The following is a 12,060-nucleotide window of genomic DNA, read 5'->3' as shown; positions in this document are numbered from 1 at the left end:
CAGAAATAAACTAGGCATGACAATTAATTCTATAATCAGTCTGCGACAACCTAAAAAGGCAGACATAGTTACTCCACTACTGCAGATCTACAGAACCCAGTGTTTGCCTACCGCGACCTATGGCTCCGAGGTTTGGGGGTTCGTGGACTGTAGTGGGATACAATCCGAAGAAAACAGATTCTGCAGAAGGTTACTTGGGGCACAAATTTCATCGCCAACTTTCTTATGCCACAAAGAATTGAACCTACATTATGTAGAAGATTTTATTAAATCTCGCCCTGCATTATTCTGGCTGAAGATATGGCGCAATCCTGCTGCCATTTTAACTCAACGGATTATAACAGATTGCCTGAGATGTGATAGGGGTAAAAACATACCTTGGCTCAATGCTGTTTATAAAAGTTTAGCCAGTATACATTTAGAACACAGCTTTTCTTTTCCCGCTGCTGCCGAAAACATTAGTCTAAGATTAGCCAGGGATGCACTTTACGATTTATATCGTACAGACAGAGCAAAGACTGAGTTTAGCAAACCATCTATTATCAGATACTTGTCCATCCCGAGGATAGTAGGTACCAACCATTCCAAACCACAAGAGTACCTAAGAAAAAACATTGGGAGATGGAATAGGCGCTTGCTCTTTCGCCTTAGGGACAACAGTGTAAAATACTTGCTATGTTTCCCCATCGGCTTTAATAAAAATCTGGAGGAGACAGTTTGTCCATGTGGTGATGGCTGTAAACAAACCCTACCACACTTTCTGTTTTCCTGCAGATTTTATGTAAAGTATACTAAACAATATCTCATCCCCTACTTCAAGGCAAATGGGATAATCAATCACATCCCTGCATACGAAGAAATACTCCAACTGGGCAGTGAGGATATGATTTATCGTGTTGGCTCCTTTTTATCAGCAGCTGTCAAATCACGAGCCTCCATGTTTACCCCGTGAAAAAAAAAAAAAAAAAAAAAAATGCCACCATATGTAAAAAAGTCTATTAGCTGCCAATTTTGCACAGTGCTCTAAAGTTTACATTTTGTATTTTTGCACACTAAAGAATGTCGATTTTTGCACGAATTATCAGTCTAACCCGCTCCCATTTTTTAAATTGTTTTTAAATTCATCTTATGCTTTTATCTTTTTACTGTTTTTGCTCGAGTGAGGAATGAGTATTATATGTATATCGATAGTGATGTTGTACTTTTATGGATCAGATTGTATCCGAATAAAGAAGAATTGAAAAAAGAAAAAAAAAAAAAAATTTGCAGTTTTAAAGATTTTAACTCACATTTTAAGTTATATGTCGTTAATATCTGAGAAGACACTTGCCAAATTGCGAAGGGTCCAGACATGTCCCTTGACTCAAATTTAGCCTAAGAGGTAACAAACAAATTGTACCTTCCCTCAGGTACATCCACTGGATCGTGGTTAAGGAGATAATTGAATGCAAGACCCTTGAATGATCATGTCCATCATCAATACATTTCTCCAGTCATGGCCCAGGCTTCCTAATCATACTCTTGTGGTCCTTCCAATCACCAATACAAGATTTGACTTCCTAAAACTACGGGCCACCTGCTTACCTAAGCTCAGTGACTGGCTAATCGCTCCATGTGTGATGATGTGCTCTATGGAATGAGGCACTCACTCCTCAGTCAGCTCCCCTCTGCAGCCCCCGTTTCCCTGTATGCTGCCCCTTCTTCTTATCTCTAAAGCAAGGCTAATTCAAACTGTACTGCTGAAAAGCAGCAATTTCCTCAGGACTCACTGTTGCTATTTGAGTTTTGGGGTAATTTATAGTGGGAAGAGGTGCACATCATCTTGTGCTTGCCCAGGCCTTCCCATTGTCATTCTGCACTTGACAGTCATCAGGCTATCTTTGGGAGCATGACCAGACAGACCCTAAGCAGCAGCCTGCTACATGTATTTTAATACTCTTTTGGACAGGATAACTAGTGTGTAGCATGTATGGCTCTAGTTTCTTGGACAGTTAGTGACATATGATGAATTTTAAAACACGCTGGAGCAGATACCTAATAGGCCTTCAAACTTCTTTTGCAAGATATTTGGGCTTCTTCACCTTCCCCTTTCCTCAGGGTGTTAGGTTAAATTACACCAAATTGTGCAGCGAATGCAAATGCCTTTAGTTATTGTTCCATTGAAAGAGATGAATGAAAATACCACACCAAGAAGGAATCCTGGTGCCAAGGGATTTCTAAGGAAAAGGTACAGGCTATACTAATGTATGGAAAGGCCAGTTTTACGTTTTCCCCCAGAAGATTTAAGATGCAGCATAGCTCAAGACTGAGACATTTCCAGTCCCGTGCAGCTAGAAAGGAGAAGGATCTACCTCCAATATGTTCTCTCTTAATTTTAGGATGGGACAGGAGCATGGCTGTTACTGAGTGTAGGATTCTGGAATTAATGGAAGTAAAAATACAGTGCTGAAGAATGTGTGGGTCCTTTTATGCACTGCACAATGGCAAATGGATAGATCGTTTGGTAGTGGGAATCAACAAAAGAAGAAAGAGCATCTAGGGCAGCCTCAGATGAGAATCCAATCACTGTTCTTAATGATCTGAATGGTACCAAGTGCAAACGGTGGGAAGTTTAAGACAGAGAACACTTGCGTAATCTGGTTGTGAGAAGATAATTGACTGTACAACTGTCTTGTGGGAGTGACAGGGGTGAAAATGCAGGATTTTGTGTTGCATTTGGATGTAGTACAAGTAGATAACACACCGTTTGTCCAGACAAGGCAAGAAGACGTCAGAAAATAAATCTAAGATTTTGTTGTTAACACAGTCATGGTGGTTGATTGGCCCAGCTCCACAGGCCACCAAAGTACAGTGTGTATGGTACCATGCCCCTTAAAGATGCAGATGTCTGATGTTTCGCTATATAGTTTTAATGAATTTTTCTTTATCTAAAAAGCTACTGATTGCATGCAAGTCCAAAACATTTTCTTGGTTAGAGACCAGGCCTCTCCAAAAGGATAAAGATAAGCCACACCAGGGGAATACCTTGAATTCCAGGTTTTTCCAGTTGATTCCATAGAACCGGATGGGAAACTGACAAATGTGACACTATAATTTAGTAATATCAAGGCTGCTCTGCCTTCCTCATAAAGATTAAGGCTCAAACTGTCCAACATAGCAAGAAATGCTACTTTCAACACATGGAGAGGTCAGAATCCAACTGGCAAGTGATCAATAAGTAAATTAGTTCCTATGAAAGAGATTCATCAGTTGACTTCTTTTTCAAGGATTTTTCAGAAAAAGGCAGTAAAGAGTTGTTAGAAGATGCTGAGAAGCTTCGAACCTGCTGAAGGATTTTTGAGCAGAGAAACAAACGCAGCTTTTTAGTTTTTTTTCCTACATGGTAGGGACAGATGACTAGGCAGGGGAAATATTGCAAATGAAGATCAGAGCAGGGGCTGTGATCTTTGGATATCCATTCATGAAATGGGCAGGGAAGGGTCCCAACTGGGAACTAGATTTAATAAAAAAGTCAAATTTGAATAAGAGTACACAGAGAGCAGGCAGTAATTCCACAGACATGTTGAGGTTAGTTCAAGATCACAAACCTTTGTGAAGGATGACACACATCGCAAATCTAAGCCAAATGTCCTACTTGGAAAATAAAGAGACAGGTAATTGCAAACTTTGGCAGGAGTCTCAATGTACTTAGAAGCACATGCTAGTTCAAAGACGCTTTTACTTCTGCTCCAACCGCTTATGTTTTTTTGTTGATTCTGCCCACTTACATCCACCTCTCTCCTCTGTGCTTTACTTTTTACCTCCCCTCTTTCTCAGCCTATTATCTTCTCTTGCTGGTTCAGCCCCTCTTATATCCACCTCGCTATGCATGCTCTCCTCTTAACGTCTCTTCTTTTCCCAATCCCCGAGCATCTTACCTTTTCTCTCTGGTTCTGCCACTCTTACATTGATCTTGGCCCTCATACCTCCATGCTCTACTCTTTACCTCTCATCTTTCCACCTTTCCTCTCATATTCACTTGCTGATTCTGCCCCTCTTACATTCCCATCTCTCTTCCCTGCCCTACTCTTCACCTCTCAACTCTCCACCCAGTCTTTATCTTCTGTGCTTGTTATGCCATCCTAAATACAGCTATGCCTTTTCCTTCTCCCCTTTACTTTTATCTTCTCTTGCTGCTCCCGCCCCATTGCATACACCTCTCCCCTTTCTCCTTCCCTCTCTCCTCTTGCTGATTCTACCCTTTTTACATCAAACTCTACCTCCCTGATCTAATCTTCATCTCTAATCTCTCACCAAACCTTTAACTTTCTCTTGCTGGTTCTGCACATCTAACATCTACCTTCCCCTCCTCTCTGACTCTTCATCTCACCTCTATCTCTTGGTGGGTTTTCTCTCTTCCATCCACTTCTCTCTCTTGCCACTCTGCCTATGTACTCTTGCTGGTTCTGTCTCTCTTATATCCATGACTTTTATCCATACACTACCTTCACTGCTCATCTCTTCCCCAGCCTTACAACCTTTTTCACTGGCTCTGCCCCATTTACATCTTCATTACATTTTCATCCTCCTCAACACTCTAATCGTTTCCCACTGAGTTTGCAAATTACACCACCTATTTCCGTTCATGCTCTACTCTTATTCTCGTCTCTTCCTCAAACCTTATTTTGTGGATTCTGCCCCTTTTACATCAATCTCTCTGCCATTCCCAGCTTTGTTTCTTCTCTTTCTCGTTATCTCCCTCTTATATCCACTTTTCTCCTCCATGCTGTATGCCTCATCTCTCCCACTGCCTCTTGCTTTTCTCGCTGATTCTGGCCTTCTACATCCACTTCTCACCATTCCTTTTCTCTTCTCTATGTAAGGTTTCTTGATTGTTCTGCCTCTCTTATCTGCATGCCCCATCCATGTATTGCCTTCACCTCTCATTTCTTCTTCTGGCCTCCTAACGTTTTTTTGCTGGTCTGTTCCCTTTACATCCACCTCTCCTCTATGAGCCCCCTGCCTCTCACCTCATCTCACTGTTTCTGCCTCTTACGTCCACGTCTCCCTTCCATGCTCTGCACTTCACTTTATCTCTACTACTGTCTCTTACCTTTCTCACTAATTTTGCTACCTGCTGAACCCTTCACCTCTCATCTCTCTGCAGCCTCTAACCTTCTCTAACTCGTTCTACCTCTGTGAAATCTACCTTCCCCCAGCCTCTTACCTGCTCTTGGTTGTCCTGCCCTCTTACATCCAACACTCACCATACACTCTCCATGACACTTAAGTTCTCCTGATGGTTCTGCTTCTTTTATACTTACCTCTTGAATCCAAGCACTGCCTTTCACCTTACTCTCCAGCCTTAATTTTGTTCACTGGTTCCCCCCCTTTATGCCCAACTCTCCCCTCCATGCTCAACTCTTCATGTTTTATCTCTCTCTCACCTCTACCCTCAATTCGCTGTATCTGCCCCTCAAGCTTCCACCTCTCCCCTACATGCACTGCTATTTATCACTCTTCTCCCTCGCCTTTTACTTGCTTCTCATCTTGTGCCAGGACACAATAAAGGCCCTTGCAGCACAGATGGGCCCACAACACTTCAGGGGGCCCCCATTCAGCCCAGGGCCAATGAATATCTGTGAAATGTGGGCGACTCGGGCCCATTATCACATTCTGCAGCGAGGTCCCCATCATTTTGTGTTACACCACTGCTCTTGTCACTTTACAACATTCTCTCCCCTTTCAATACCCTTATTCTGGCTTCTTTCTTCCCTTATCCTTTGACTTTTTGTGACACTTGGACTCAGGGTGTGATGTATTGGTGCAGAAAGAGCACGCATGTTTGAACTTACATGTGCCTGCAGCTCTAGTACATGTGCGTCTATTGAAGTCCCAACATGTCCCTTCCACCCCGCCCCCCACTGCTGGAACTTGCAGGGGAACATGCGGGTGTGTGTGGCCGAAAGGACTGAAAGGACTGTCCCTTGGGATTATCTTGAGACCCACAGCCAAATTGGTCTAGCCAGGCAATCATATCAATTTGATTCCAAGAGAGGGAGGGGTCAGACGCCTTTGCTCTCCTGAAACTCTTGTCATACTCCGTCCCTCCTACCCCACCATATTTGTCATGCGCCCCAGTGATCCTGCTCTGGTAGCATGCCATTTCTGCTTGCATATTAGGGAAACATTCCGCCATAATTGCCATGTAAATTGAGAAACCTCTGACCCAGTTAATCAAACACTCCTCAATCCTGTATTTCAGCAATTCGCTAGCCCATTCCCTCGGAAGCATCCAATCCATCTTTTTCTTGGCCTCCTCCCTTTCATCAAGCAGCAAAGAGAACATACTGATATAGCTCACTTTCCAGATCTTTTCTTTGACCTCCTGTGTGACATGTCTTGCCAAGTGTTCTCTAGGGGTGCGAGCCTCCCCCACGCCTAACACAGGCAACGTCTGTTGCTTACCTAATGGAGCTGCCCCAGCTGGCTCTGTCGGCTTCTCCTTCGCAATGTCCACACACTGGTTGTTTACTGGTAGCTCCTTGTTGGTCTCCACCGGGGTAGCCCCACTCTCTGGGATGACAGGGGATGGTGTGCCCCCCCCCCCCCGGCTTATCACCCTGTGCCCCGTCCAACTGAGCCACTATCTGCCTAGCTTTGGCAAGGAAATCCTCCCCATTAACAGACGTCCCAGCTTCTGGAGACCAGTTCCCCACTTTCCCCAACCAAGGGAGAACTGCTACCAAGTTTGACACTATATCATGGGGAGGTGGAGCCCCTCCCATGGGGGGCATTGGTGGCTGTGGGCTACTACCGGTTGGGATTCCAACAAAAGGGACAACTGGGGCCTGTGGGCTACTACCCATGGGGGCCCCACCCACAGGGGCAACTGAGGCCTGTGGGCTACTACCCGTGGGGACCTTACCCGCGGGGGCAACTGGGGCCCGTGAGCTACCACCATTTGGTGCTGGGTGCCCACCTGTCCCCGACGGAGAGACGGCCCCGGATGGACCTGGTTCCTCCCTGGGGCAAGGTACTGACCCTGGGGCCAATGGTATAACAGGTTCATGAGGCGCCCCTTTCTTGGCTCTACTCCTTTTGGGAAGGGGGGTAAGGCTGCCTTAGGAGCCACTATAGTACACCTCGGCCTATTTGCTACCCCCTCCGGTCCGTCTATTTTTTCCCTGGGGTCCGCAAGAGCCAGCCCCATCTCATCAACCTTCTTCAATCTATCCTCCATATCTACCATCTTACGCATCATAGCTTCCATCAACTTCTCCAAGCGAGAAGGCTGTTCACCCCGTTTTGCCTTACTGGCCATTATCCTTACCCCAAAAAACTGTAACAATAGTTACTGCAATGTGTTAGCGACTTACCCAACTCACATACAATGCCCTCCAAATACTGAAACCAGGCACCCTTGAGCTGTCTAGTTAACACAACCCACAGCACATCAATGGCGTTGGAACAATGTCCAAGCCCTTACCTTAAGAACGCAGGAGGTACGCAACAGGCCACAAGCACCCACGCAACCGGAGCCACTCCGCACGAGCTAATCCAGTGGGTCAGGTGAGTAGTCTCCAACCCGCGCGTCTCCCGGAAGCGGTGGTATGCAGGCCTGTCCGTGTCCCCTTAAGTCCCTCTTATAATCAAGGTGCCTCCAAACCAAGCTGCTGAGCCCCTGCACTTCAGAGAAGTCCTGTTGTTCTTTGCCTTGCGACCACGTACACAGTGTTGAGCTCCTTCGTGCTTGAAAGCTAGAATACCAAAAACAAATCAAGTGCAGCCTCAAGGCGAGGCTGGTGAGCGTGGCTCCCTAGATCAAGGAAGCTGCCTAATCATGCCCTGTAATTGCAGTACTTGTGAGAAAACACACAGACCCTGACTACCCCAAATTCAGCTGCCCAATACTGCCAGGATCCAACTGCCCCACTACTGCCTCTGCGAAATAATAATGTTAAAAAACGAAGTACCACAGACCCTTATTTGCCTTAACGCGATGCAACAACAATGGGAAAATACACTGCCCCCTATAGCGCTGCTCTTACGCACACCCGGCACCCCCGCAACAATGCCCTTACAAGCGCGCTGCTCGCGCTACTAAAACTGGCTCTTCATCAATGACAACAGCTGTTCACACACGTTTCTCCCAAGCGCGTTACGAAATTCCCCTGCCACAATGCACTCACAAGCGCGCTGCTCGCGCTACCAAAACAGGATCCTCAATAATACTGACAACCACTGATCACAGGCGCATCGCACAACAACACCGGATGGTCTGAAGGCGCGCTGCACCCGCCACTACAGCTGATCCACCTCAGCTCGTGCTATCGCACTGTCGTCCGCCGTTGTGCCTCGAGTACCCGCCGATTCTCCCGCCAAACAGCTGATTGGACTCACATCCGCCGCTCTGCCTCGAGTGCCGATTCTCGAACCGCGACCAGTACTACGACCTGTAGGGGAAGACACTGACAAGCACAGACCTGAAAAAATTAAGAGAAGAAATTAAAATACAGCCTCCTAGCGAGGCTGGCGTTGCATAAGGCAGGATGTGGGGAGCGGCGAGCAAAGAGGCAGGCTCTGCCGCTCCCCAGCCTTTTATTACCCCCCCCCCACAGATTCTAGGCCAGGCCGGTTTTAACCGGCCTAGCGTTGGTCAATCATGCGACCCGGAAGTGGTTGTAATCACTTTCGGGGCGCGCTCCTGAACCTTGACCAATGGTTGGCAAGGCACGCCTGTCGCGTCATCATTGCGCGTGACAGGACCTGTGTGGTCGTCGGGGCTGGCACGACCCCCATACCTTTGGTGTGGCCGATGCCGGCCCGCCTCTCTATATTTCCCCTTCAGCCCATGTCACCTGGGTCCAGGTGAGGGGGGCCCCCCAAGCCTCTGGCCTTGTGCTGCACCACGGTTGCACACTACGAGGGAGGGTGCTTCCCACCTTTAAGTGGTACAATGGCACATCTTCAAAAGGATGATGGCCTCTTAGGGGGCCCCGTCGTAGTTAGAAGGCCACGAGGCCCTGGGCAGCTGCCCACATTGCCCATGCCTAGCGCCGGCCCAGCCAATCATCTTATATTATTGCGTGATGAATACATTGTTACCACTATCCTACATTATTGTGCTATGAGAGCATTGGGGTTTTTTTTTGTAAAACATTTTTATTGGCATTTGAGATTATTACATACATCACATCTTTCACTGCCGATGGTATTGGCGTATAAGGGATCTTGCACGGGTACATCATAGTTTGACATAAGAGCATATAATTTGAAGGTTGTAGAGCCCTCTCACTCAGTCTATTGATGGGCGATGACCCTCAGGGGTCTGTGTCCATATACAGTTAACGTTCACGCAGGACGACCGCTGCGCCGCGCTGGGGATGTGAGGTGCATTGTCCCCCCACTCATGTTCTTGTAGGGGTTGTGGAGTGCTAGCCATATTCTAACCGTGAACAAACTTGGGGTATAGAACTGGGATGCACTGTGTCTTTTGTTGCGATCGCGTGGATATGAGCGCCTGACAGCTGCACTATTGCAAGATATCATGTTGGAGTTGCGCCTGTGCGGATAGGGGAGCAGGAGGGACATCGCTAAGAGCTGTCTGTAGGAGGGTGTGGTGATGGGTCGTTGGCGGTCATTAGATCTGGCCCGTAGGGTGTCTGGGCCCGTTGCATACCCTCCCGAGCATCCACAGGTGCTATAAGGGCCCTGGGGGAACCACCCCTCCGTGTTTCCACCACTGTTAGTGTTTCTTGTGTAAAGGAGTGGAGTATCATGGCCCAGGGCATGGAGATTGGATGTTTGCGAATTCCCTGGACTTCCTCCCCTCGAAGTATTCCCTCTTCCGCTGCACCCACCCACGCAGCCAGGGGAGGGCCTTCTGGTGCCTTCTAGTGCATAGTTATGCATTGTTTGGCCAGGAGGAGCACTAAGGAGGCAAAGAGCATTTCTACTTTCATGTGCTTGTGGCGCTTACAGATACCAAGGGTGCTAGCCTCCCATGTGTAGAGGTCTCGTAGTCCCGTGACCGTTCTAAGGGTAGTATGGACGGTACGCCAGTAGCTGTGGAGGGATGGACAGTCCCATAGCATGTGTAAAAATGAGGCTGTGGGCCCCCCGGCATCTAGGGCAGGCGAAGGAACTATCGGGGAAATACTTCTGGAGTTTTTCGGGAGTGAGGTATGCCCGATGCAGGATATGCAATTGTATGTTTTTGAAGCGGTAGTTGCAGGATACCTTCTTGGTGTATGCTAGTGCTTTGATCCATTCCCTATCATGTAAAGGCCTGCGAAAGTCGGTTTCCCATTTTTTCCTGAGGGGTGCAAGAGTGGGCTGCTTAAGGGATCGTATGGCTTTGTATATCCAGGTGACTAGGTGTCGCCCTGGGCCCATCTGTAGAATTGTGTGGAGGACAGGGTGTGTAGGGGGTTCTACATCAATTGTATGCCATTGTTTGCGGCAGTCATCTAGGAGCTGCCTATGCAGCAGGAGCTGTCCCCTAGGGAGATCAAAGTCATTCATGAGTGCCTCAAATGTCTGCAATTGTCCGTTAAAATATAGCGCCCCAGCGTCCGTCAGGGCGTGTTCAGTCCATATGTGCAGCATTCTCTCCGTATAATGTGTGAGGCCTTTGGGAAGCCCTACCAACGGCAGGAGAGGGGAGTACGGAGGCGCAGCGTGGTGCATTCTGTGGATGCGTACGAGACAGGGGTGCGCTGTCATCAGTTGGAGTGGCTTGGTCGGGGGTGGCGCAGCCCTTGGTAGCAGCATGCGATGGATGGCGGGAGTTTGAAGTTGTCCGTAGTGATCAGTTCTCTTTGCACCCGGCCCGCTGTCCAGCGGGACACACATTGTAATTGGGCGGCCAGGAAGTAAGCCTCAAAGGATGGGGCAGCTAGCCCTCCATGGTCGAGAGGCAGCTGCAATTTTGCCAGGGCGATACGCCTGCGGCCAGAGCCCCAGATGAGGGTCCTTAGCAGGGTTCTAGTTCACTGAAAAACGAGCGGGTGTGAACCACTGGGAGGTTGGAAAAGAGATATAAGAGTCTTGGGAATAGGATCATTTTTGCGACCGCTATCTTGCCCATGACTGCCAGTGAGAGATCTTTCCAAAAGTGTATGGATGATCTGATGCCCGCCATCAGCTTATGGTAGTTGCCCTCGTAGATGTCCTGCGGCATATGATATAGTCGAGCTCCTAGGTAACGTACTGCCTGGGGGCTCCATGAGAGGTCAACGTTGCCCAGTCTCAGCCGGCACTGGGGCATGGCCTGTACCAAGGGGTAGACAGTGGACTTGGACCAGTTGACTCTGAGTCCAGCCACGTCTTCAAAATCTTGTAAAATGCGTAGTATAGGGGTGAGGTCTGCTGCAATATCTCGGACATAAATTAGTACATCTTCGGTGTAGAGTGACACAGCATGGGTGGGAGTTGGCGATAGGAATTCCCCACTCCTCACCCGCGGCACAGAGGTGGATTGCCAAAGGTTCCATTGCCATGGCGAAAAGTAGTGGGGAGAGTGGGCAGCCCTGCCGGGTACCGCGGCGGACCGAAAAGGGGGCGGAGATGAGGGGGCCTATTCGCACTCTGGAGGTGGGCGTGGAGTATATGAGCCTAGTATATGCCTGGAGGTCCTATTCCCATATGTTGTAAGACCCGAAATAAATATGCCCATGAGAGGGTATCAAAGGCTTTTTCCAGATCCAGGACCAGGCACGCCGCACAAGGGAAGCGGTCATGGATCTGGTCCTGTACATGGAACAGCCGCCGGATATTGTAAGAGGTGTTTCTGCCCGGCACAAATCCATTTTGATCCAAGTGGATCAGTTGCGGAAGGATAGTGGCGTATCTATCCACTAGGATTTTTAAGTAGATTTTATAGTCCGCAGGTAATAAGGCTATGGGCCGATAAGAGCCCAGATGGTGGGGATCCCTGTCCGATTTGAGAAAGGACACTATAACGGATTCGCACATGAATTGGGGTGAGGCACCCTCATCAAGGGCCACTCGGTGATGCCTTTCTAGTTGGGGGACCAATTGGGATGCGAAGGTGCGGTAAAATTCTAGTGGGAGGCC

Source organism: Triturus cristatus, chromosome 11 (assembly GCF_964204655.1).
Source record: "Triturus cristatus chromosome 11, aTriCri1.1, whole genome shotgun sequence".
Taxonomy (NCBI): Eukaryota; Metazoa; Chordata; class Amphibia; order Caudata; family Salamandridae; genus Triturus; species Triturus cristatus.
This window is presented reverse-complemented; position numbering follows the sequence as displayed.